Here is a 26,994-nt window from a genome sequence, read left to right on the forward strand (position 1 = left end):
AGCTAATTAGTACTTGTTCTCAAATTGGGCAGTTCTACCCCAAGCTAGGAGATGAGATGCAATTTACTTCCTCTCTACTCTCCTAAAATTAACTAAGCTATAAAATGTGAGTGTTCCCTTGTTTTCCCCTTTGTCTGTCCCAGGTTTTGGCTCCATCATATAGAACTCAACAGAACTCAGGATGTTTACACAAATCTTGCTGTTCTTATTTGAACAGTAATAGAGTACTTCCTTTCAAAATCTCAGCTCTTTGGTTGCCAAGCAACCATTAATTTATTGTAACTAGTTAATATTTAAAATTATATGTGATAATTAAATAGAAGAGTATGCGTTTCATATTCCTGAATATACACAGCTTTGGCCAGATCAGAATGAATATGGTTGGTTTTGCAGTATCAAAAACAAGTCACAAAGAATGCTTCTTGAGATTAAAAGAAGAGGGAATCTGCCTATTACCCTGTTTGAGCCCCATGGTCTTCGAGGTTACAGTGATCTATGAGGGTCACACAGTTAGATTGTCCACAAAATAGGAGGAAGCCCCAGTACTAGAAGATCTTTTTCCCTAAAGAATGACATGATTTAGGAATAAGACATAGGGCTCCCTCAAAAGGGTCCAACTACAATGAACTTGGTTAAGGTGGTCCTTTTAATTGCTGCTTTTTTATATAAAGACATCTCAAAATATATGTAGACAACTTATTAAATGGGCTAAATTTAATGAGATAGAAATAAGAAATGGCTTTATTTCTCTTTCAACCTTTGCCTCCAGCACACTCTATAAGATCTCCCTTCCCTTCTTCTTTGTGACATTTAGGGCAGATCCTACAATTTTCCCGTCATTTTCTTACAAAAACAGCTTCATATTGTTCATGAAGATCCATTATTAGGTGGTAAACCATGCATCCTAGTCTATGTTAGAACTTCAATGTTTCATCTCATTTAAAGGTTTTCTTCTCCCCTGGTCATGTCTGACCTGAACCTTGGAGACCTGCAGGTGGAGAGCAGGAATGTTTTGCTCTCCCACTCCTCCTTGCTGGTCTATTCCAGTTCTCCATCCCTGCTCTGAGTCTTCTGGTGTCAGGACAGGGAAAAGGAGGTTAGGGGAGAGGTACTGCAATCCTTCTACTTGCCTGGAGCTGTTCATCCTTTTCCTTACCTGCCTATGCCCTTTGTGGGGCAGGGGTTCTCATCGGGTACATTTGTGGACTCCTTAGAGATCCTGAAAGAATACGTGCATTTCATGTCATTTAATGACTCCCCCTCCAATTCCTGCTCTGCTTGTTAAACTTAGAGCCTCTCAGTGTCAGGGTCCTCATTCAAGGGAGTAGCCCTCTTGGACCAGGAAACTTCAAGATGGTCCATATCTTCTGTGGTATCTACTTGCCCCTTTTGCTGTATCTGTGATGGGAGTGCAGGCTTTTTATCATCCTCATCATTGATGAAGTTGTTATCATGCTTCATCATTGATGAGGCAAAGCTCTCTCAAACTCTCAAACTCTGAGGATAGGTATCCATTTCTTCCTGGACTTTGTCACCATCTGCTCCTCTAGTGGCACCAGGATGGGTCTGTGGGGTTTTGTATCCAACCAAGGAGTGGGATAAGTAACACACCACTCCTGCATTTCTAATCTATATGGCGGTTTTATCTTGGAGAATGCCTTTATCTGCCTAAGGTGTGTAGGGGTGGGCAGAGCAGGGACTTCAGAACTCTACCCCTTTGAATTTCTTCCCACTAGTAACTGTTGTCTTTTGTTTTTATAGCCTGGCTTGGTGGTGAAATGAAGGTCATTTCATTTTTTAATAAAAGATTTACTTATTTATTTATTTGTTTGTTTATTTATTTTAGAGAAGGGTTTAGGGGCATAGGGAGAGAGAGGGAGAGAAGCAGACTCCCCACTGAGCAAAGAGCCCAACACAGAGCTCAATCCCACGATACTGAGACCATGATCCTGAGATCACAACCTGAGCTGAAACCAAGAGTCAGACGCTTAACTGACTGAGCCACCCTGGCACCCTAGAAAGTCATTCCATTTCTAGTAAGTCTTGCAGAATTGTGTCTGGTACTTCTCCTTTAGAATTTGTGGTACCCTAACACCTATTTCCTGAGCTTTGCCCTTTAAAATTCTATGGCAATAAAAAGGACCCTTCCAATATGTCATTATAAAGGCCCTCAGAAATGAGCAACATTTCCCCAATAGAAGCAAAACCATGGGAGGGTATGATGCTGCCTACCTTGGAGTCCACCAATTAGATGACTTTGTTTTTCTTAGGTTGAAAGCTAGATGGAAAGTTCAGAGTTGGGACAAGGTCAGGGATCCCATAGAGAGAATGAAGATATTGAGAATAAAGTTGTGATGAAGTAGCAAGAGTTGTGGCTGGCATAGAGACAAAAACTAGGAAGTCTGGAAAGGAATCTATAGGAAAGACAATGGGGAATCAAATATTTTTCTTCCCCCTCTGCTCATACTCTTCAGACATGCTCAAGTCTATTCCACTCTATGTTAGACTGGGTCCTCCAAGAAGTAGACACCAAGCAGAATTAGAAGTGTGAGAGATTTCTTAGGGAAAATGCCAATAAGGAAGAAAGGGGAGTCAGGGAGAGCCATCAGATTGTCATTCAGGTATGAGCATTGTGAAGGAGAGGGGGCAGGTGAGAAGGTTGGGTGACAGAGCCTGACACTGTAGCAGAGCCTGACACTGTAGCACAGCCCTCACAAAGTTCAACAAGGTCATTGAGTTGTTCTTGATCCTAAACCACCCATCTGAGCTGTCCTAAATGTTCCAGGAACAGATCTGCTTTAGTGCCCCTGCCATCCACAGTCATCATCAGGGAATAGCCATGAGATGCACGGTCACAATGTAGACAGGGAAGCATTTCAGAGACAGCAGCTGGAGCTGCCCATCATGTACAATCCCCACCATTAGAGCTAGAGGTGCATTTGTATGACTACCTCATACCCTAGAAAATGAATGAATGAATGAATATACTTCTGATTCTTTCTTAATCATTAAGTTACCATTCAATCTTTTTAAAAAAGGTTTTATTTATTTGACAGAAAGAGACACAGCAAGAGAGGGAACACAAGCAGGAGGAGTGGGAGAGGGGAGAAACAGGCTCCCCCCTGAGCAGGGAGCCTGATGTGGGGCTCGATCTCAGGACCCTGGGATCATGACCTGAGCCAAAGGCAGATGCTTAATGACTGAGACACCCAGGAGCCCCAGTTACCATTCAATCTTATCTTTCCTTTATCGCCAAGTTTCCTGAAATAGGAATATGAGCATTGTTGTTTCTTCCATACTTTCCATTCATTTCTTTACCCACAGCAAGATGGATTCTCCTCCCCCATTGCCCAGAGAAACTGCTCCAACCAAGGTGACCATGGACTTCCCAATTGCCCTAAGCCAAGGATTGCATGAGTTTGGAGTTAAGAAATAGTTACAGATAATACTTGTGGATACAGGGGTGTGGAAGAGCCAAAAATCTGAAGGAGGAAAAGGGGACTAAGGATTTGGAAGTTCTATAATAGAGAGGGAAGAAAAGAAAGAGGCAGGGAGATTAAAGAAAAGTATGAAATTTACTTTCAGGATCCTGATAAATCTTTTCAGGCAGACAGTCCAGGAAAACCCTTAGGAGAAACAATCAAGTCTGCCATCTTCTGACTGATTTCACATTAGCCAGAAGAGGTCAGCAAAGACATCAGTATGTCTTTGGCCTCCCTAAAGGCAAAGTGTTTGGTTCCAAGGGATTCTTGCTTATTGGCTCAGAGTTTATGCAGGGCTTCCCTTGTCCAGATTTTCTTTTTGCTCAGACCCTCTTCCTAGAGTTCAGCCTTCTCTGTAGTTCTGGTGAAGGAATGGATTGCAGGTTAAGTATTTCATGAAATGACAGATCTTCAGTTTAAATGCATACTTCTCTAAGACTGAGTAAATGAATTAAAACTTCTGGCATGTTAGCCAATGCACTTAGATAGGAGAAAAAATGCAGGTGTAAAATATTAGAAAGGAGGAGAAGACGAAATTAACTATAATTTCAAATAATTTGATTGTATATCTGGAAAACTCAAGAAAATAAACTAAAAAAAAAACAGTAAGATAACTCAATAATGTGGCTGGGTAGTGAAACATACTCAGAAATTAAAATCTTCACACATAAAAAAAAAAGATCCAACTAAAAGAAGTAATGGAGGAAAAGGACCCCATTTACAAAAGCTACAACAACAAAGAACTACGACACATTACTAAGAATAAAACTAAGAAGTTCAAGATCTACATAAAGAAAACTTCAAAATGCTCCTGAGAAACACAAAAGAAATGTGAACACATGGAAAGGTGGAATCAGCAATATAAGGATATCAATTCTCCTATAAGTTTATCCATATAAATTATACAATTTCAATTAAAAAATCAATCATTTTTAAGCTAGACAAGCTGATTAAAGTTTGTACATGGAAAATAAGCAAGAAAATATAGCCAAAAACATTCTGAAGGAGAAAAGTAAGGAGGAAATAACCCTGTAAAACAGATTATATAGCTACAATTAAAATAATCAGGTATTGTCTTTGAGAAAAATTGATTATTCAACATGTGGGGAGACAACTAGGTGACCAACTAGGGAAAAAATTAAGTTGAATCCATTCCTGTCTGTATCACACCAGGATAAATTTTAAGTGGGTCAAAGGTTTAATTTAAACCATAAACTTAAGGGGTGCCTGGGTGGCTCAGTGGATTAAAGCCTCTGCCTTCAGCTCAGGTTATGATCCCAGGGTCCTGGGATCGAGCCCCACATCAGGCTCTCTGCTCAGCAGGGAGCCTGCTTCCTCCTCTTTCTCTCTCTGCCTACTTGTGATCTCTGTCTGTCAAATAAATAAATAAAATCTTTAAAAAAAAATAAGCCATAAACTTAAATAGGAAATAAAAGAACGTATATAGGAATGAATAAGACCTTTCTAAGCATGACGGAAGCATAGAAGTCAAAAAAGAAAAGACTGACAAGCCTGACTTTATGAAGAACTTTTTAAAAAACAGTGTGGTTAATACCACCCAAACAAAGTAAATAGACATTTGACAAACTGAGAAATATATCTGGGATGAAAGATGGATTTGCCTAGTGTATACAGAGCTCCTACAAATCAATAAAATAGAGAAGATGGGCAAAAGATAAGAACATATGTGAATATCATCATCTTTGCTCATGAGATCAGTGTGGTTTAAAATGACATTAAAATGCCATTCCCACTTATTAAATTGACAAATATCAAAATGTTTTATAACACACCAGGGGAAAACAGGTAGTATAAAATGAAATAACTGCATAAAGGGCAGTTTCATATTATCTATCAAAGTTACAAGTGCTTTTATACCCTTTGCCTTAGCGATTCCTCCTCTAGGAACTGTCATTCACATATTCTGGCACAGATATATGATGTATGTATTTGGTTATTAAAGTGTGTCATTGGTTGTAAAAACAACAGATTGAAAACAACTTAAATATTGATCAGTGGGGAAACAGCAAAATAAACAACGGCACATCCATATGGTAGAATAATCTGGAGCCACTGAAAAAGGAAAAGCAAAAAGAGTGATCCCTTATGTATGGATATATAATGATGGGCAAGATATTTTGCCAGGTGTAGGACATGTGTTTAATACACTGCTGTTTGTACAAAAAAGAAAAATTAGTTTGTGAGAATTTGCATATATATGCTTAAAATACTTCTATAAACTACAATAGAACATTGATAACATGGGTTGCCTGTTGGGGAGTGGGGACTCAGGTGGCTGGGAACAGATGGGGAGAAAAAAGTTTTAAAGTATTTTTAAAATTTTAAGCCATGTGAGTGTATTATATTTTCATGCTTTAATATTTGAGAAGGGTTTTATCCTTCTTTGATATTCTGGCACTTTAAAAAAATTCTGCGTTTAGGATACTCTATAATCTTAATTCTCTATGTGTGCCAAGTAATATACACCATATGGTCTTATTCATCCAAAATTCAACTATAGAATCACTTCACCATTCCAGAATCTGGCTAGGGTCAGGAAATAGCAAAATAAGCCATCAAGCAGGCAAAATAGATGTCCCAAAGTCCATGTACAAAATACAGCCTAGGCATTTTACTCAACAGAAGCTCATCAGACTTCCTTTAATCTATTTGTTTATTGAAGGCAATTATATTAAGCTTAATAAAGTGGTTAACTCACAGAAAGTAGATATGGAGGCCACTGAAAGCACTGAGCAGTGCTAGTTCACATTGGAGAAGCATGTTGGGGAGAAGAAGCACATGGAGCCAATCCAAGGACAGAAGACAGCAAGATACGGATTCATTCATGAGGGACAAACCTTCTCAGAAATTATATCCCGATGACCACGAGGTTCCCAACAGTGGTCTCAAGGGACCAGAATCACATTCAGGTGTGCTCAGTAGGATCCGTTGAGACTTGTTTTTATCCCTAATGTTTAAATGAAATAGAAAAACTTTTGATGATAAAGAACTTAAAACTTCGGCTCCCTGGAAAATACAATGATATATTTCAGATAGGTGGTGTTTTGGAATATATTTTTTAAAATGCTTAATTGGAGACATCATTAAAAATGGCAGACTAACTGGTCACAGATTCCTTTATCTAACACAGTAAAATTCTGATACAAGGGGAGCCTGGGTGGCTTAGTGGTTTAAAGCCTCTGCCTTCAGCTCAGGTCATGATCTCAGGGTCCTGGGATCGAGTCCCACATTGGTCTCTCTGCCCGGCAGTGAGCCTGCTTCCACCTCTCTCCCTCTCTGCCTACTTGTGATCTCTGTCTGTCAAGTAAATAAATAAAATCTTAAAAAAAAATAAATAAAATTCTGACACAAAACTTCAATGAATGAAAGCATCAATATCTAAAACTGATAGTAGATATGAAAAAGTGGGGCAAGAAAAATATTCTAGCACAATAAAATAATTTCATAAGAGCCCAGAAAAAATTTCTAATTTCTCTGTAATGGAATAACTTCAAAAATCATGATCAGAATGTAAAGAATGGAAAAGATCTATTGCCAAAGAAATGATAGGAATTGTAGCAGTTGTTAATCTAGGACAGGTTAGAATGAAATAGACAGTAACTTAATGATTAACTATAATGGAGTAATTAAGAATATTGTTGGCGTACTCTTTGACCCAGCTATCCATTTCTAGGAATCGTTTTTCTGGTTATACTATACACAAGGGTACAGTGATTTATAGACAAGAATATGTACACTCCAGTAGGAAATGTACATATCCTTTGCTTTGAAATAACAAAGCTAGAAGAAACTTTAATGCCCACTAAAAAGGGATTGATTAAACAAATTATGTATATCCAAACAATGGAATATTATGTTGTTATTAAATAGGAGGGAATGTTATGTATAGTGATGTATAAAATTGAGTACTTTATTTTTCTTTAAAGATTTTATTTATTTATGTGACAGACAGAGATCACAAGTAGGAGGAGAGGAAGACAGAGAGGGAGAGGGGGAAGCGGGCTCCCTGCAGAGCAGAGAGCCTGATGCGGGGCTCGATCCCAGGACCCTGGGATCATGACCTGAGCAAAAGCCAGAGGCTTTAACCCACTGAGTTACCCAGGCGCCCCTAAAATTGAGTACTTTAAAATAAATTTAAAAAGCAAATTGCAAAACATCATTATATATTTTTCTTAAAAGAATTGCTGTGTGTTGATGGGGAGATGCATGCACTTGTGTGTGTTAGGATATGACCATGGATTTGGGGGAGTGGGCAAAGTCCAGAAAATCACATTTTACTTTACATTAGCTATCATATTTGTTGTTTTAAGAATTATTTTTTAATATTTAAAAGAAAAACATTGTTAATCCTGAAAATCTCAGTTAATGGGATAGACTATGAAATGAAACCTGATGTAGTCAAATTCTAATTGGACTAAAATGAAGTAATAAAAGTGGCTGAATTTGAGAATGGTGTATTATAATCTGCCTTGGGTTTCAAGAGAATTCTTGAATAGGTGGTTTCAAATCAGAAAAAGTTATTGTAATGAATAGGGATTGTTTTCTTTGCCTAAAACTCCTCCCTCCCTTCACTGGGGCAGCAACCCCTCTCCTGGGAAATGTTCTTTCCCTTTTGCAAACATTTGGCTTAAAGGATATGCAATTTTCTTTTCGACTCTATGCTCCTGACCACAAATGATGGTCCTAAAGTTAAGCTCCTACCCCAAATAGAGCCAATCACTTAAAGACCACCAACTCACCCCAGTTGTAACTGATGATGTAAGTATATCCCTGACCCAGGCAAGACCAATCACAGCCCTTTCTTGGCATTTTTCAACTGGACATGAGGAGAAAGAGAATCATTCCTTCTTCAGTGGTGGGAATTAAAGAACAAGGATCCCTAGAGATGTCACCACCGATGTGGTAGAGGACTGTTGGCATATTATCATGAGGCCAACATTAGAAAGAAGCTGTGATGAAAGGTGGAGAGAAAATGATCACTGTTATACTCCTGCCCTGCGTCCTTTCTTGCAGTTACATGGAGAAATAAGTCTCCTTTTCTGACCAAGTTAGTTCAGGTTGGGTTCTATCCTTCACAATGAAAAACATAGGGGCTAATAACAGAAAAAAGGATGGATGATTTATTTGCTTCCACCTTTCATTTCAGTGGCGGTGAAATGATAATACGTGAATCTAAAAAAGAACTGATAATATTCAAAAGATTACAGAGTAGGATGGCTACAACGTTTAGAACCTAAATCATAAGATCCTGAATAAGAAAGTATTTGTAAGTTCTTAAAGAATATCTATTCCCCCAAAGACCTTTTTTTTTTTTTTCTGGTTGAGTGATCAATCATTTGAGGAAAAAAGGCAGAATGTTATTTTATAGGTCCAAAGGCCAGAGAGAGATTTTTTGACCACATATCTCATCTCTAAGTTAATCATTTAAGTTATTTTTAACAGCTTACTGTATGGGAAAATCATGCTGAAAAGATTTAACTGAAAACTCTAACAACTATGAGGTAGATGTCATGATTAATATAATGCTGGACTCACATCCATATATGAAATCAAGGAAGAGAATGAACAAAACACACATTAAGACATGAACAATTAGTGTAAAACTTTGTGTCGGAGAAAGGAGTCCAAAGTTTCTATTTTGGATGTTTAATATAAATACAGATAAAAACACTAATTAACCTTGTAGAGTTGAGTTAAATTAAGCTATCTAACCCATTTCAGAAGAATAGTACATGTAAATTCAGTCTACGTATAAAAAGGCATAATTGTTAAAGCAAAACAGAAGAACAAGTATATGAGGGAGAAAATTCAGAAGAGTGGATTTCAGACATTCTTAAAAAGATAAAATTCACCTCTCAAAAAAAAGGTCTCATTCTATATTTGAAAGCAAAACCAACTTATAGTTTAAAAATAGAAGAGCTAAGATACTACTAAATTATAGGGGAAGTATAAATGATATTCAATACACTAGAAGATAATGCATAAGTTATTAATCATAATAGTCACTACATTAAGATAATGAAAAGATACAATGAAAAAGAACACTTTAACAATTTTACATTCAATCAAACAATGTAGTACTAAAACATATTAATGAAAACTTTGTAATGAAGGAGAGTATGGCAGTCATCAGAACTTTTCCGGCATGTGTGCCTGAGTGGCTCAGTGGGTTAAGCCTCTGCCTTTGGCTCAGGTCATGATCCCAGGGTCCTGGGATGGAGCCCCACATTGGGCTCTCTGCTCAGAGAGGATCCTGCTTCCCCCTCTCTCTCGGCCTGCATCTCTGCCTACTTGTGATCTCTCTCTCTCTCTGTCAAATAAATACATAAATAAAAATCTTAAAAAAAAAACAAAACTCTCCTGGCAGACCTTCCAGTACAGTGAGGAGAGCTCCAGCTGCTGGGCTGTGGAATCTATCCCTGTGGGAAGCTCTTGCACCTACCGGCCATTTTGGGGGACAAGGATTCCTCTGACTGAAACTTCAGCTTGGAGACTCCTCAATGATTTTCCAAGCATCCTTAGACTCTGTGACAGCCTAAAATGTTTCCACCCACCTTTTCTCCCTCATTCCTCCACTCCAGGTCAGACTTGCATTGACCTGGAGGCTGACTCTCCCAGCCTTCTCTGGCTCCCTCCCCGTATTGTCTCCCTAGCATTTCTTTAAGAAACCTTTGCATAGTTGATCTGGTCTTGGCATCTGCTTCTCCGACAACCCAGATCACCTGGAGAAGGTGACAAAATACTGCATTTGTGGTAAGAGAGGCACATTATCAGAATATGAGGTACCTGAGCCAGTTCAGGTAGCAGGCATGCTAGGACTTTAACATTGGAGATGTGGCAGAAGGAAGTTAGAATTAGACTTAATAATATTGTGACTTCCCAAGGTGGGTAGATCCCAGGAAAAAAATGTGGATTTCTTTTTGGCAGAATTCAGCACTTTGAGAAGATTCCAGATAGGGCCTCAAATGCAGGACACATTAGTACCAGAGAATAACCTGGGGTGCATAATCGTGGCTGACTCATCTTTCATCCAGTGCTGAGAGTTCTGGGAGCAGGATCAAGCTTCCCAGTCAACAGTGACAGTCAGGTGGAGTTGAGACGCAGTGCCGATGGAGATCGAGACCAGAAATGGACAAAGCAGTTCTATGGTATCGGTCAGTGTAGATGTCATGGTAGGAAAACAATGACCTAAGAGCCCCCTGCGCTCTTCCTACCAGCACAAATAATCCATTGGGGGCAACAGCACTCATAACAGACTCCTCATACTTGTAGTACTAAGACCCTTAATGTAATTCTGCTTGGTCAGGATTACCTCAAACATAGTGGTGATTCTTAGTGGGGGAAAGGAAGGGACTGACAACATCACCACGATAAAATGAATTAATAACAATAATCCAACTATTCAGGCCATTTTAAAATTTTTAATTGCAGTATAGTTAACATAGAGTGTTAAATTAGTTTCAGGTGTACAATATAGTGATTCAACATTTCTATACATTACTCAGTGCTCATCAAGATAAGCATATAGTTAACCCCCTTCACCTATTTCACTCATCCCTTCTGATAACCACCAGTTTGTGCTCTGTAGTTAAGAGTCTGGTTTTTGGTTGATCTCCTCTTTTTGGTTTGCCTCTTTTACATATTGAGTGAAATCACATGGTATGTGTCTTTCTCTGACTGGCTTATTTTGCTTAACATTATATTCTCTAGATCTATCCATGTTGTTGCAATAGGCAAGATTTCATTCCTTTTTAGTGGCTAAATAATATTCCATTGTGTATATATGCCACATCTTTTTTTAATCGAGTCATCTATTGATGGACACTTGGGTTGCTACCATAGTTTTGTTATGGTAAATAATGCTGCAATTAACATAGGGATACATTATGTCCTTTTGAATTAGTGTTTTCATATTCTTTGGGTAAATGTCCAGTAGTGCAATTACTGAATCATATGGTGGTTTTATTTTTAATTTTTGAGGAACCTCCATAGTGTTTTCCAGACGGGCTGCACCAGTTTGCATGCCCACCAACAGTTTCAGAAGGTTCCTTTTTCTTCTCACCAACACTTGTTGTTCCTTGTGTTTTTGATCATAGCCATTCTGACAGGTGTGAGATGATATCTTATTGTGGTTTTGATTTACATTTTCCTGATAATGAGTGATGTGATGTCCATGTGTCCCTTGGCAATCTGTATGTCTTCTTTGGGGAAATATCTCTTCATATATTTTGCCCATTTTTAATTGGATTACTTGGTTTTTTGGTGTTGGGTTATAAAAATTCTTTGTTGTAAAAATGTTGTTATGGCTCTTGTTAGAAAAATGACTGCCTGTTCTTCTAGGATTATTATGGTTTCAGGTATCACGTTTAGGTATTACTCCATTTTGAGTTTATTTTTGTGGATTGTATAAGAAAGGTTTTTTTTTTTTTCTAAAGATTTTTTATTATTTATTTATTTGACAGAGAGATCACAAGTAGGCAGAGAGGCAGGCAGAGAGAGAGATAGGGGGAAGCAGGCTCCCCGCTGAGCAGAGAGCCCAATGTGGGGCTCGATCCCAGGACCCTGGGATCATGACCTGAGCGGAAGGCAGAGGCTTTAACCCACTGAGCCACCCAGGCACCCCAAGAAAGGGGTTTAATGTCATTGTTTTGCATGTAGCTCTCCAGTTTTCCAACATCATTTGTTGAAGAGACTCTTTTCCTCATTGCATATTCTTGCTTCCTTTATTGAAGATTAATTGGCCATAAAATCATGGGATTATTCTATGCTTTTTATTCTGTTTCCTTGATCTGTGTGTCTATTTTTGATTACTGTTTTGATTACTACAGATTTGTAGTATAATTTGAAATCTGGAATTGTGATATTTCTAGCTTTATTTTTCTTTTTCAAGATTCTTTTGGGTCTTTTGTGGTTCCATACAAATTTTAGAATTGTTTGGTCTAGTTCTGTGAAAAATGTTGTTGGTATTTTGATAGGGATTGCGTTAAATCTGTAGATTGCTTTGGATAGTATGGACAATTTAACAATATTTGTTCTCCCAATTCATGAGCATGGAATATCCTTCCTTTTATTTGTATCTTCTTCAATTTCTTTCATCAAGGCTTTATAGTTTTGAGAGTATAGGTCTTTCACTTCCTTGGTTAACTTTATTCCCAGGTATTTTATTCTTTCGCAATTGTAAATGAGATTGTTTTCTTAATTTCTCTTTCTACTGCTCCATTTTTACTGTATAGAAATGCAATGATTTTCTGTACATTGGTTTTGTATCTTGCAACCTTACTGAATTTGTTTATTGGTCCTAGTAGTTTTTTGGTGGAGTCTATCTGCAAATAGTGAAAGATTTACTTCCTTTTTTTTTTCTCCAAACTAGATGTCTTTTATTCCTTTTTCTTCTCTGATTGTTGTGGCTAGAATTTGCAGCACTATGTTGAATAAAAGTGGTGATACTGGACACCCCGGGATTGCTCCTTATCCCAGGGGAAAAGCTCTTAGTTTTTTTACCATTGAGTGTGATGTTAGCTTTGGGTTTTCATATATGGCCATTATTAGTTGAGGTATATTTCCTCTAAACCTACTTTGTTGAAGGTTTTTATCATGAATGGTTGTTGTACTTTGTCAAATGCTTTTTCTGCATCTATTAAAATGATCATATGTTTTTTATCCTTTCTGTTATTGATGTGATATGTCATGTTGATTGATTTGTAACCAGTCAATAACTCTTACATCCTGGGAATAAATCCCACTTGATCGTGGTGAATAATTTTTTTTAATGTATTGTTGGATTCAGTTTGCTAATATTTTTTTGAGGATTTTGTATCAGAGATATTGGCCTCTGTTTTTGGTAGTGTCTTTATCTGATTTTAGTATCAGGGTAATGCTGGCCTCATAGGATGAATTTGGAAGTTTTCCATCGTCTTCTACTTTTTGGAATAGTTTGAGAGAAATAGGTGTTTAACTCTTCTTTAAATATTTGGTAGAATTCCCCTGTGAAGTCATCTGGTTCTGGATTTTGGTTTGTTGGAAGTTTTTTGATTAGTTATTCAATTTCATTGCTAGTAGTTGGTCTGTTCAAATTTTCTATTTCTTCCTGATTCAGTTTTGGGAAATTATATGCTTCTAATAATTCACTCATTTCTTCTAGGTTGTCCAGTTTGTTAGCATATAATTTTTCATAATCTTACAATCCCTGCATTGGTTGTCATTTCTCTTCTTTCTTTTCTGGTTTTGTTTATTTGAGTCCTTTCTCTCTCTCTCTTTTGATGAGTTTGGCTTAAGATTTATCAATTTTATTAATCATTTCAAAGAACCAGATCCTGATTCCATTGATCTGTTCTGTTGGGTTATTTTGTTTCCATTTGTTTGTTAGTTTCCATTTCATTTATTTCTACTCTAATCTTTATTATTTTGTTACTTCTATTGGTTTGGGTTTTTTTTGTTGTTGTTCTTCTTCTTTTCCTACCTCCTTTAGGTGTAAGGTTAAGTTGTTTATTTGAAGTTTTTCTTGTTTCTTGAGGTAGGCCTATATTGTTAAAAACTTCCCTCTTAGAACAGCTTTTGCTGCATCCCAAAGATTTGGGACTGTTATGTTTTTATTTTCATTTATCTCCATGTATTTTTTAATTTCCTCTTTGATTTCTTGATTGACACATTCATTGTTTAATAGGATGTTATTTAGCCTCCACGTATTTGAGGTCTTTCCACATTTGTTTTTCTTGTGGTTGATTTTTAGTTTGATATCATTGTGATTGGAAAAGATGCATGGCATACTTAGTCTTTTTAAATTTGTTGAAACTTTTTTGTGGTCTAATGTGATCTATTCTGAAGAATGTTCCATTTGTACTTGAAAATAATATGTTCTGAAAATAGAAAGTTCTGAATGTATCTGTTAGACCCATTTGGCCCGATGTGTCTTTCAAAGCCACTGTTTCTGAGTGGATGATCTATCCATTGATGTAAGTGGGTTATTAAAGTTCCCTACTATGATTGTATTACTATTGACTACTTCTTTTATGTTTGTTATTAATTGCTTTATGTACTTGGATGCTGCCATGATAGGAGCATAAATATTTACAATTGTTATATCTTTTTGCTGGATTTTTCTATTTATGATTATATAGTGTTCTTCTTTATCTTTCTTTACAGTCTTTGTTTCAAAGTCTATTTTGTCTGATAAAAGTATTGTTACCCTTGTTTTATTTTCACTTCCATTTGTCTGGTAAATGCTTCTCCATTTCTTTACTTTCAATGTGCATGTGTCTTTAGGTCTGAAATGAATCTCTTGTATGCAGCATATAGATGGGTCTTGTTATTTTATCCATTCTGTCATCATATATCTTTTGACTGGAGCACATAATCCATTTGCATTCAAAGTAATTATTGATGGATAATTGCCATTTTGTTACTTTTTTTTTATTGTTTTTGCTGTTCATCTCTGTTCCTTTCTTCCCTTGCTCTTTTCTCTCAAGATTAGTTGGCTTTCTTTCACGATATACTTGGATTCCTTTCTCTTTATTTTTCGCATTTACAGGTTTTTGATTTGTGGTTACGATTAGGTTTGTATCTAACACTTTCTGCATATAACAGTCTATATTAATTTGATGGTCACTTAAATTTTGAACCCATTCTTTACTCCTCTCTCCCCAGTGTTCTAAGTATATGATGTTATACTTTTTATCCTTTTATTTTGTGAGTCCCTGTCTGATTTTTATAGATATAGATATAATTATTTTTACTGATTTGGGTCTTCCTACTTTTTTTACTTTTAATCTTTGTCTTTCCTTTCCACTCTAAGAGTCCTTTTTGACATTTCTTGTAGAGCTGGTTTAGTGGTCATAAATTCCTTTAATTTTTGTTTGGCTGTGAAATTACTTAGCTCTGCTTCTATTCTGAATGATAGTCTTGCTGGATAGAGTATTCTTGGATATAGAATTTTTTTTTCCTTTTTGTACTTGGAATATATTATGCCACTCCCTTTGGGCCTGCAAGGTTTTTGCTGAAAAATCAGCTGATACACTCATAGGGTTTCCCTTGTATGTAACTGTTTTCTTTTGTCTTGCTGCTTTAAAACCCTCTCTTTATCACTACTCTTTGCCATTTTAATTACTATGGTCTTGGTGTGGATCTCCTTGGGTTGATTTTGTTGGAGGCTTTTTGTGCCTCCTGGATCTGAATTTCCTGTTTTCTTCCCCAGATTTGGGAAGTTTTCAACTATTACTTCTTCAGATAAATTTTCTGACCCCTGTACTCTCTCTTCTTCTGAGATCCCTATAATGTTAATGTAATTGTGCTTTATGGTGTTGCTGAGTTCCCTAAGTCTATTCTCATTATGCATAATATTTTTTTCTCTCACCTGCTTGGCTTGATTACTTTCAATTACCATTTCCTCCAGGTTACTGATTTGTCCTTTTGCTTCCTCTAATCTACTATTTATTCCAACTAGAATATACTTGATTTTGCTTATTATGTTTTTCATCTCTGATGTTTTTCTCTTTGTTGAGGGTCTCACTGATGTCCTCCACTCTTTTCTCAAGTCCAGTGAATATCTTTCTGATCATTGCTTTAAATGCTCTATCAGGCATAACTTACCTCCATTTCACTTAGGTCTCGTGCTGTGATTTTGTCCTGTTCTTTCATTTGGGACATATTCTTCTGTCTCCTCATTTTTTTAAAAGATTTTATTTATTTATTTGACAGACAGAGATCACAAGTAGGCAGAGCAGCAGGCAGAGAGAGAGGGGGAAGCAGGCTCCCAGATGAGCAGAGAGTCTGATATGGGGCTCGATCCCAGGACCATGGGATCATGACCTGATCTGAAGGCAGAGAGACTTAACTCACTGAACCACCCAGGCACCCCTGTCTCCTCATTTCTTCTAACTCTCGATGTCTGTTCCTCTGTGTTATGAAAATCAATTACAATTCCTGCTTTTGAATGTAGTGGCCTTATGAAGAAGAGGTCCTGTAGTGCCCCACAGTACAGTGTCCTCTGATCCCTGGAACTTGGTGCTTCAGAGTGTCTCCAGGTGTTGTATGTGCCCTACTGTTGTGGCTGAACCACTTTTTACTTCAGTCCAATCATCTGCAGTGGCTTTCTTTCCTGTTGTGAACAGTGTTTGGTCTGTGTGGTGTTAGTTGGTCATTCAGGGGCTGCCTTGGGCTTTATTCAGGCAATTTTAACAAATTTTGGGGAAATTTAATAAGAGAAATAAAAACCATAACTGTGTATAGCTGTCACCGAAAAAAAAAAAAAGGCTATAAAGGGGATTTTTAAAAATACCAACCACAACCTAAGAGAAAGAAGTCTCCCAACACATTCTCTACCCATAACACATTTAAAGAAGAAATAATAAAAATATTAGTAAATTGCTTAGTTTCTTGGGATATTAAAAATACTTTTTTAGGGGCACCTGGGTGGCTCAGTTGATTAAGCATCTGCCTTTGGCTCAGGTTGTGATCCTGGGATCCTGGGATTGAGCACCGCATTGGGTTCCCTGTTCAGCAGGGATTCTGCTTCTTGTGCTCTCTCTCTCTCTCTCTCAAATAAATAAATAAATAATTTAAAAAAATACCTTCTTATAAGTAAACATTGGTTTAGGAATAAATTAAGGATGCAATAAAAATCTATTTTTAAGTAATAATAAAACACAAGTCTGCATAACAAAATGTGTTGAGATGTGGCCAAGACAGTGTTTAGAAGAAAATGTACTCATTTAAAGGTCTTTAATAAGAAGAAATAAAAAAGAGATGTTAATGGAAAAACTATTATATTGTAAAATGTTAGAACAAGATAAAGTATTAATCTAAAGCAAAATAGGAAAGAATATTAAAGCATAAATTAATAACATGGAAAATAACTGGTATAAGTCATATGTAAAAATAAGAGCTGGTTATTTGAAGAGAATAAAATTGATAAATCTCTGATAAATATAATTTAATAGATATAGCTATAGAATAATTCTAGTACACAAGGAAATCTGAAGGGAAACCCATACATCTCCCATGCATCTCTTGGATATCTGCAACATTTAACAATGAAAAAAAACAACAACAAAGTACACACACACACACACACACACACACACACACACACAATCCTAACATTCCCCAAATCAATCTTTTTCCTGGCTTCTTCTCTTTCTGGCCATCAAATGTTGGAAAGGCCTATGTTCTGATCTCTTAGATTCATCCCTACATGATCTCCTCTGGTCCCTTGGTTTTAAAGATAATCTATTTAAATTCAAATGTTCAGTTTTTTATGTCTATCTTTGACCTTTCTGTTAATCTTAGATGTTCATATTAATTTCTTACTCAACACCTTTACTTCAATGTCTAAAAAGCATCTTTCATTTTAAACACCTAAGGCAGAGCTCTCTACATGTACCCACTCATCCTCCCTCAATTTTCTTTACCTTAGTAAATGGCACCAGAATTCATAGAGTTCTTCAGGTATCAAATCTAGGCATTATGCTTGCTACATCTCTCATCTATCTCATCTCACCTCACATAGAATCCATCAACTGGTTCTATTGGCATTGTCTTTGAATATATCTAGAATTCAGCTGCTTCTTACCACCTCTATTGTTATTGCTTTAATTTATATTTTTATTTCTTGCCTGGATTTTTCAATGATTCCAATTGCCTCCTAACCAGCTTTTCTGTTTTCAGCCCCACCTCCCCAGGAGAATGGCTAATACTTTAAAAATTTCCAATTATTTCTCACCACCCATAAAGGAAAGTTCAAAGTCTTCCTTCACATCACTTGTTTGACTCCTTCACTCCTTTGTACAAATGCCAGATCACATTATCAAAAATGGTGCTACATTACCACTACCCTCCATCTCTCTCCACCCCATTTCTGCTTTATTTTTTCTCACCACCTCAAATTGCAGTATTCATTTGTATACTTGTTTTGTCTATCTCTCCTTCCAGATGCCAGAACACTTCATATACCCTTGTTTTGTCCCACCTCTATTATCTTTTTTTTTTTTAAGATCTACTCAAAAACAGCAAAAAAATATCTAAGCAAGAAGGTGAAGTGGATGGAGTCTTGGAGGACAGTGGTGCATTTTCTGAGGCTGTGGAAGCTCCCATGTGTCATGTATGGTCAGAGGCAGGTACCATGAACACAGTAGTTTCAATACATGCTAGGAATTAGAGTTTTCACACAAAGTAGAGAAGCTATGACCTCAGTAGAGAACATCTGTACTGATTAATGTCTGCTAGAAATATAGACATGGTCTAGAAGTCTAGAACTAGACTAGAAGGTCTAGAAGTCTAGTACCTGCCATCTACAAATAGGAGAATGGAAGTTGAAGAGAACCTTACTCAGACTGTCTTTCTAATTGCAGGGTGGAGTCAGAGTGGATTCTTTATTTTTCAGGTGAGTCTCAATATATAAATGAAGCATGTTAGCTTTCATCCACCTCTCAGGGGAGAATCTTAAATCAAAGAAAGAATTAGGGAGTTATCTTATGGCTTCTTCAGTTATAGCGAACATGGAAATGCTGTGAGAGAAGTTGGGCAGTGTCTTGACAGTCTGAAAACCCTCAAGGGAATTGGCTGCCCCCAGGTTCATTCAGGGGGAACAGCACTTTAAAAAAATTTTTTTAAAATTTATTTTCAGCGTAACAGTATTCATTGTTTTTGCACCACACCCAGTGCTCCATGCAAGACGTGCCCTCTCCAATACCCACCACCTGGTTCCCCCAACCTTCCACCCCCCACCCCTTGAAAACCCTCAGATTGTTTTTCAGAGTCCACAGTCTCTCATGGTTCACCTCCCCTTCCAATTTCCCTCAACTCCCTTCTCCTCTCTAACTCCCCTTGTCCTCCATGCTATTTGTTATGCTCCACAAATAAGTGAAACCATATGATAATTGACTCTCTCTGCTTGACTTATGTCACTCAGCATAATCTCCTCCAGTCCCATCCATGTTGCTACAAAAATTGGGTATTCATCCTTTCTGATGGAGGGCATAATACTCCATAGTGTATATGGACCACATCTTCCTTATCCATTCGTCCGTTGAAGGGCATCTTGGTTCTTTCCACAGTTTGGCGACCGTGGCCATTGCTGCTATAAACATTGGGGGTACAGATGGCCCTTCTTTTCACTACATCTGTATCTTTGGGGTAAATACCCAGTAGTGCAATGGCAGGGTCATAGGGAAGCTCTATTTTTAATTTCTTGAGGAATCTCCACACTGTTCTCCAAAGTGGCTGCACCAACTTGCATTCCCACCAACAGTGTAAGAGGGTTCCCCTTTCTCCACATCCCCTCCAACACATGTTGTTTCCTGGGAACAGCACTTTTAAGTGGGTTTCAGTAAGCTCAAGAGTATTAGCCTGGACATGGGTTCTTGTCCTGTAGTTTCAGACATTCATAGTCAGTCAGCCTCTGGATCATCTCTTTTTTTTTTTTTTTTTGGAGAATCGCAAGTGTGATTCTGACCCTTCTGACCTTTCTCAAGAGCAGTTAGGCATTCCAGAATCAAATAACCCACCAGTCTTTCAAACATACATAATACAAACCCAATAACATCCTTACATTCCAAACACAGCACTGGCACCAAAACTCAAACTGCTGGACTAAAATCAAGTGACATCTTCCAGTTATATATTTACGGACCACAGGTTTTAGAAAATATACAAGACAATCTGGAAAGAACTGTAAGAAAAAAAATCATTTCAAAATAGGATTTGCTTGGGAAACTCCTGTCCTCAAAAGAGAATTGTCCTGGAGACCCCTTATGGAGATAGCTACACAAATAGATCTAGAGCAGGGATAGAGGGAAAATACACATTTTCTTAAATCTGGAAATCTCATCTTGTTCAATTAGGAAGAGAAGACTACTGGGGACTAGACTTAGGAGAATCTGATTTTAGGAACCAAATGATGGGATTAGGACATAGTTTTTCTCTCCCCATTGTTAACCCCATCTCTTGAATATAAGCTCTACTTCCACACAGGTTTCCAGAAGCTCTGGGGCTAAATTTTCCCCCTTCATACTAGTCAAACCTGGATTGAGGTGGGGGTGGGAGCTTCTCTTCTAACAGACAGGAGTCTTGGACTTTTTAAAAACTAGACCAACCTAGGTCATGTACATACTCTTGAACCAATCACTGTGGCCAGGAGGATGCCATGCACTGATTGATTATAACTGAGATAATTGCATTGGTGAGGCAGTAGGGAGTGGGGGTGTGAAATGACTCTGATTGCCTTAGGTCAGATGGGGCCTGCCCCAAGTATGGTGGTGGGGTCAATCCACTTAAACTGCATTTCCAGTGGGGTATGAGTAGAAATGGTTATTGGGGAGATCACTGGAGTTATTACTAGGTCCTGGATTTCAAATGACTTTTGTTTTCTTTTTTGTGTTTTTGCTTGTTTGTTTTTTGTTTTGATTTTCAAATTTGCTATAAAGGAACATGTTTTTTATAATAAAAAAGAAAATGGAATGCAAAATAAAATAAAATTAGAAACAAAAAGAATATATAACAATGGAAAAATGTTAAAACTAATTTTAAAATGTTACGCACAGAAATTTATGATTTTTAATAAAAATACAATATATCAACATTGGATCAAGAAATAGAAAATCATGGGCGCCTGGGTGGCTCAGTGGGTTAAAGCCTCTGCCTTCAGCTCAGGTCATGATCCCAGACTCCTAGGATCGAGCCCCGCATCGGGTTATCTGCTCCACAGGGAGCCTGTTTCCGCCTCTCTCTCTGCCTGCCTCTCAGCCTATTTGTTATCTCTATCAAATAAATAAATAAAATCTTAAAAAAAAAAGAAATAGAAAATCACAAGAACTGAGGGGGGAAATGGGTAAGTCATCAAAAAGGCATACAGAATTTGAAAAAACAATTTTTAAGACTTTATCTATTTACTTTAGAGAGAGTGCTTGCATGCGAGTGGTGGGAGGGGCAGAGGTATAGGGAGAGAGGGACTCCCAAGCAGGCTCGTGATGAGCAGGGAGCCCAGGCAGGGCTCGATCTCATGACCCTGAGATCAAGACCCTAGTGAACACCAAGAATCAGAAGCTTAACTAACTGAACCTAGGGTGTCTGAGTGACTCAGTCTGTTAAGCATCTGACTCTAGATTCTGACTCAGGTCATGGTCTCAGTGTCATGAGATTGAGCCCCTCCTGGTCTCCGGGCTCAGCAGAAGCCTAGCCTGCTCGGGATTCTCTCTCTCCCTCTGTTCCCCGCCCCCCTCTAAAACAAACAAAACAAAACAAAAAACAACAAAAAAATGAAATGTTTCTTTAAATTTTCAAAAAGTAAATTATTTGTTGTTTGCAAAATATGCCATTATACTTATGGTGGATATTCGTCATGTTTGTGACTGACAAAAAGATCTTTTCAGCACACCTTTCTAGATTTGGGGAATTTCCCATTTTATAAATCCCACTTCTCCAGGTTAGAAGCCAGGCGGTGCTCTCCCAGACTCACCTGTAGTTTGGCACGGGCTATGATCTAGGTTTTACTAATCAGAAACACCTGCACCAGACATCAGCTGCAAAGTGAAAAATAGGAGAAATAGTGCAGATCTACCTGGGGCAAATGTAGTGCCAGAACTTCTGTTGTCCGTTCACCAGCATCGTCAACGGGAGCCACAGGGGCTGCACAGCAGTGGCTGCGGAGACTTACGTTGGCCAGAGCATGGTGTGGTTCTGTTTTGTTTTTGTTTTTGCTGCAAAGCCTTTGATTCTGTCTCTCTGCCCATCCCATCGGAATTTGTGAAATTCCAAATATCATTGAAGAGATTCCCTTACTGAGTAAGTTATCCAGAATAGATTCTGTTGCTTGCAATAAAGAATTAGACTAATACATTAGTCAGTTCATTCTATGGGACAATTATAGAACTTATCTTTTAACTTAATAATCATTTTTAATTTTTTTTTATTTTGAGATACTTGAAGACCCACAGGCAGTTGTAAGGAGAAATATGAGAGACCTATGTACCCTTTACTGTTTCCTCTAATGGTAACGTCTTACAAAATTGTAGCACAATTTCACAAGCAGGATATTTTTTGTAATATTTATTTATTTAAGGTATCTCTATACCCAATATGGGGTTCAAACTCATGACCCCAAGATCAAGAGTCATACTCTTCCAACTGAGCCAGGCAGGTGCCCCACATTCAGGATACTGGCATTAAAATGATATCGATATGATTAACATCCAGAACATTTCCACAAGACTCCTTCATGTTTCTCTTTTATAGCCATGCTGACTTCCATCCTATTTCTGCCCTTCCTTATCCCCTGCCAACCACTAATTTGTTCTCCATTTCTATAATTTTGGCACGTAAACTTTGTTATATAAAAGGAATAATTAAGTATGTAATCTCTTGGGATTGGCTTTTTTCCACACCGCATATGATTCATCCAGGTTGTCACATGTATTGTTACTTTGTTCCTTTTTATTGCTGAGTAATACTCCATGGTATCAGTTACCATGATTTAACTATCCACCCACTGAAGGACGTCTGAGTTGTTTTCAGTTTGTTTATTATGAATAAAGCTGCTACAGATATTTGTGTATGGTTTTACATAAACATAACTATTTCTTTGGGATGCACACTCAGGAGTATAGTTGATGGATAATACAGTAGTAGCTTATTTAGTTTTTAAGAAACTGCCAAATAGTTTCCAGAATAGTTGTACCATTTTAATTACCACAAACAATGTATGAGTGATCCAGTTTCTCTGAGCACCCCCATAGAACTTGGTTGCCAATATTTTTTTTAATGCATTCTGATATGTAGTAGTGATATCTCATTCAAGTTTTAATTCTCATTAAAACTCATTCTCTAATGGCTAATGATGAACATTTTCCAATGTGTTTATTTGCCATCTTTATATCCATTTTGGAAATACCTCTTACAGTCTACCACCCATGTCCTAGTTGGATTGTTAGCCTTTTTAATACGGAGTTTTGAGAGGTTTTTAAAAATATATATGTTTTAGATACTGGTCCTTTGTTGGATATGCAGTTTGCAAATATTTTTTCCTGGTCTGTAGTTTCTCTTTTTGTTCCCTTAACAAGATTTGTTGCACAGTGAAAATTTTTAATTTTGATGAAATCCAATTTGTTAATTCTTCCTTTTAATCATTGTGCTTTTGGTCCAAGGCCTGAGAATGAGGAGCACCAGTCTCAGCTCAAGCAAAGGCAGCAAATTTGTCCTTCCCCTATCTTTTTGTTCTGTTTGAGCATATGGCAGATTGGATGATGTCCACCCACCTTGGTAAGGGTGATCTTCTCCCAGCAACCTCCACGAGCTTCATTGAGATATAATTAGCATACAACATTGTGTAAGTTTAAGTTATACAATGGGATGATTTGCTACACATATATAAAGAAGGGAGTGGTGGCTTGGAAAAATACTAGAAAATAAAGGACAAGGATCTTCCTTTTGAGACACAGTTGACACGCAAACATCAGTCTCTGGGGCATTACATTACCTTCAAGTTTTTGCCATGTTCAACACCAACCCAACTATTATCTTTTAAATATACATACATATATATATATATATATATATATTATTTATTTTATTATCTTTTAAATATACATATATATGTTTTATTTATTTGATAACCTAATTCAATAGGCATTATGTATTCTAGTATTGGATCTATAAAAGAGAAAGTATATATGGAAATTAAAATATTAAAAGTAGTCCATCTAGACAATTTAACTTGTCACTTAAATTGTTTCAAAAACCATACATTATTCTTTCCTAAAGGTGATCCCTAACTCTCAATGTGGCTCCCTTTGAAAAAGCAGTTAGAATGTCCTCAACTCTGACCCAGTGATTGGTTTCTCCCTCCTCTGGTCAGGCTGCTCATCATTGTCTGTGACATCAAGGCTTACTCAGGTTCACTCAGGATGGGATTTATTGCTCCTTAGAAAGAAATTTCTTAGTTGTTATCACTGAAGTCAAGTAGTCTGAGAGGTAAATTGTCACTTATGTACATACTTGAGAGTGCTATGATATGTATGTAAATGTCCCATCCTTAATTTTGATGCTTTTAGCACTGTCGATGTGAGTTGGTTTTGGACAACAATAATGACATGATCTTCAAAAGGTGAAATGGATGTTTGAGAGTCTGAAGAGTAACAGCCCCAACGCAGTCATAACAAGGTCAAGCCATGAAGAATAGTTGAAAGAGTTTAGACAGAAGAAGATCCTGACGAGGAAGAGCCTTCCAAAAAAATAGAAATGTAATGACCGAGGACCTCAACAGTGAAGGTTTTGCTTTGGCCCCAGCTCTGCTGGTTATTGATTTTATAACTTGGGGCAAATGTACTATACTTCCATGTATCCCAGTCTTCTCATCTGTAGAGTAAGAAAAAGAGGTCTTACTTTCCTCATAGAATTGAAGACTGAATGGAAAACATGTATGTGAGCAAAGCATTTATTGGAACCTCTGGCACATAGGCAGTGCTCAATAAAAAGTAGATACTATTATTATTATTATTATTATTATTATTTGATATTACTATGGTATCAAACAAAAGATCCTGGAATTCGAACAGACCTCGCCGAACACTGAGGGCAACCAGGAGGTAGTAGCTGCCAAGATATGCCTGCTCCATGAGCCTGTGGTTGCTACCCTTGTTAGCTGGGGCTCTCTGGATGCCTACAGCAATTGTGACTGCTGCACTGGAGGTGTGTGGGGTGCGGGGGCCTGGCAGTGGCGGTGGTGGAGGTGGTGGTGATGACTCACTGCACAGTAGGATGTGGGAGATAAGGGGGTTATGCTCCTGAGGCAGCTCCCAGAACAGAGACGGCTTTGCCTCTAGGAGGCAGCAGGGTGGGGAGGGGCAGGCTGGCAACCGTGTTGCCATATCTTCTTGGTTGGCTCAGCTTTTCTAGGAGAGACACTAAGTCCAGGCCACAGTGCCTATTCACGGGGCTCATGTAACAAAGCACATTTGTGCCTCAACCAGCTCTTATCTAATCTGAATTGTCCCTACTACCATTTTCCTAGAGAAACTTCAGCCCAGATGGCTTGACTGGGTAGGAAAGGAATGGGGAGGGGAATGGAGTCAGGGAAGCTAGAAGTTCAAGGTTGATCATCTAGGGAAGGGAAGAAGAAGGTACAAAAAGAAGGTACAACCGATTTGTATCCAAACAGACCAAAAACCTCTAAAATCCCAAGTCATCATTTTGGTCTCAAGATGATTCCTACAGCAGCCCTTAACCACGATTCCACTTTCTGCCATTGGCATTGCCGTTTTCCTGGTCATCCAGAAACAAATTATGAAGCCCACCTGTGACTGTTATACCCACTCCCTCCTCCCTGACTGCATCAGCTTCCATGACATTGTTCCCTCCCATAAAATTTTTCTGTCCATGTATTTATATCCCCTCTACCATCAACCTGGGCCAAGCCTTCACTTCATTATTCTTGTACCACCCAAGTACCAATGTGTCTCTTGTCTCTCATCTCATCAGTCCAGATCCCCAGTCCCGCGCCAGCTTTACACAGCTACTATTTTTGTCACGTTAGAGTTGTCCTCAGAAGACTTCAATCTCTCCTTTTGTGGTGCCCAAAGTGCTAACTTTTCTTCATGACTTTCCTGACTCCATCGGCATGCTGGCTTTTTCCACTTCACTAACCACAGACGGGGAGACTTACCCCCATCCGAACCAATGCACCATAACACAACACTGATGTGGGCAGGAAATACTGCAGAGGTATCGTTAGTGTGACTATCCTATCTTGCCTGGGATGGGAAAACAGGTGACAGACGTGAAATACCGTCTCTCAGAAATGAGCTCACTGTGACCGCAGGGGAAGTCCTCGATGTAATGTGGGAGAGAGAGTTTCTGGCTTGGAATGCAATTCATTCCTATAAATATCTATAAACCATCTTAGGTAGACATGAAAGAAAAAGGGACACCGTCCCTGCCACTAAAGATTTTCAGTCACTAGGGAGATGAAGATGCAACCACCTGTGGGAGACAACAGAGAATGAAAGACTCAGTAATGCCTCATTCTTTGCAGACGGTATGAGCTCCCGTGAGGTGGGCAAGGCAAATATTAGACTCATTTTCTAGATGATAAAACTTTCTTACCTGCTTGAGAATTTAAGTGGCTTGTTTATTGTCACAGGGCTAATAATTAGCAGATCAGGGTCTCCTGGCTGTGCACTGCTCTGCCTGCAAACAGCAGAGTTCTGACATACCCTGAGAGCCATCAAACATTCCCAGGAGCTGTGAGAGCTCCTGGCCAAGGTGGCATTTACCTGAGAATTGAAGGATCCAGGAGATTTCAATCATAGGAGAAAGGAGTGAAGAAATAATATTCCAGAAATAAAAAACCTCCTTGAGCAAAGGCATAGACCAGGACAAGAGGAGCCACCCAAGAGCAAGATTGCTTCTGGAGTGAAGACTCCCTCCCTTCACCTCCCCCTGAGAAGCTGAGATAAAGGAGGAGGAGAGGTGTGGGTGTCTCTGGGCTGATAAACAGACTCCACCC

The 26,994-nt window shown here is 38.1% G+C and overlaps 1 long non-coding RNA gene across 1 annotated transcript; it reads right to left on the reverse strand.

Moving 5' to 3' along the window:
* Positions 1–3,829: 3,829 nt before the first annotated feature.
* Positions 3,830–26,836, reverse strand: LOC111151920. The gene is made up of 3 exons (XR_002640888.1): positions 26,762–26,836; positions 6,341–6,450; positions 3,830–3,843 (listed from the first exon to the last, which is right to left on the reverse strand). It is a non-coding gene; the product is annotated as an uncharacterized LOC111151920 (long non-coding RNA).
* Between the last annotated feature and the right edge of the window lie 158 nt (positions 26,837–26,994).

The sequence above is a fragment of the Enhydra lutris genome, unplaced genomic scaffold, assembly GCF_002288905.1.
Source record: "Enhydra lutris kenyoni isolate GAN:26980312 unplaced genomic scaffold, ASM228890v2 scaffoldscaffold27, whole genome shotgun sequence".
NCBI classification, from domain to species: Eukaryota; Metazoa; Chordata; class Mammalia; order Carnivora; family Mustelidae; genus Enhydra; species Enhydra lutris.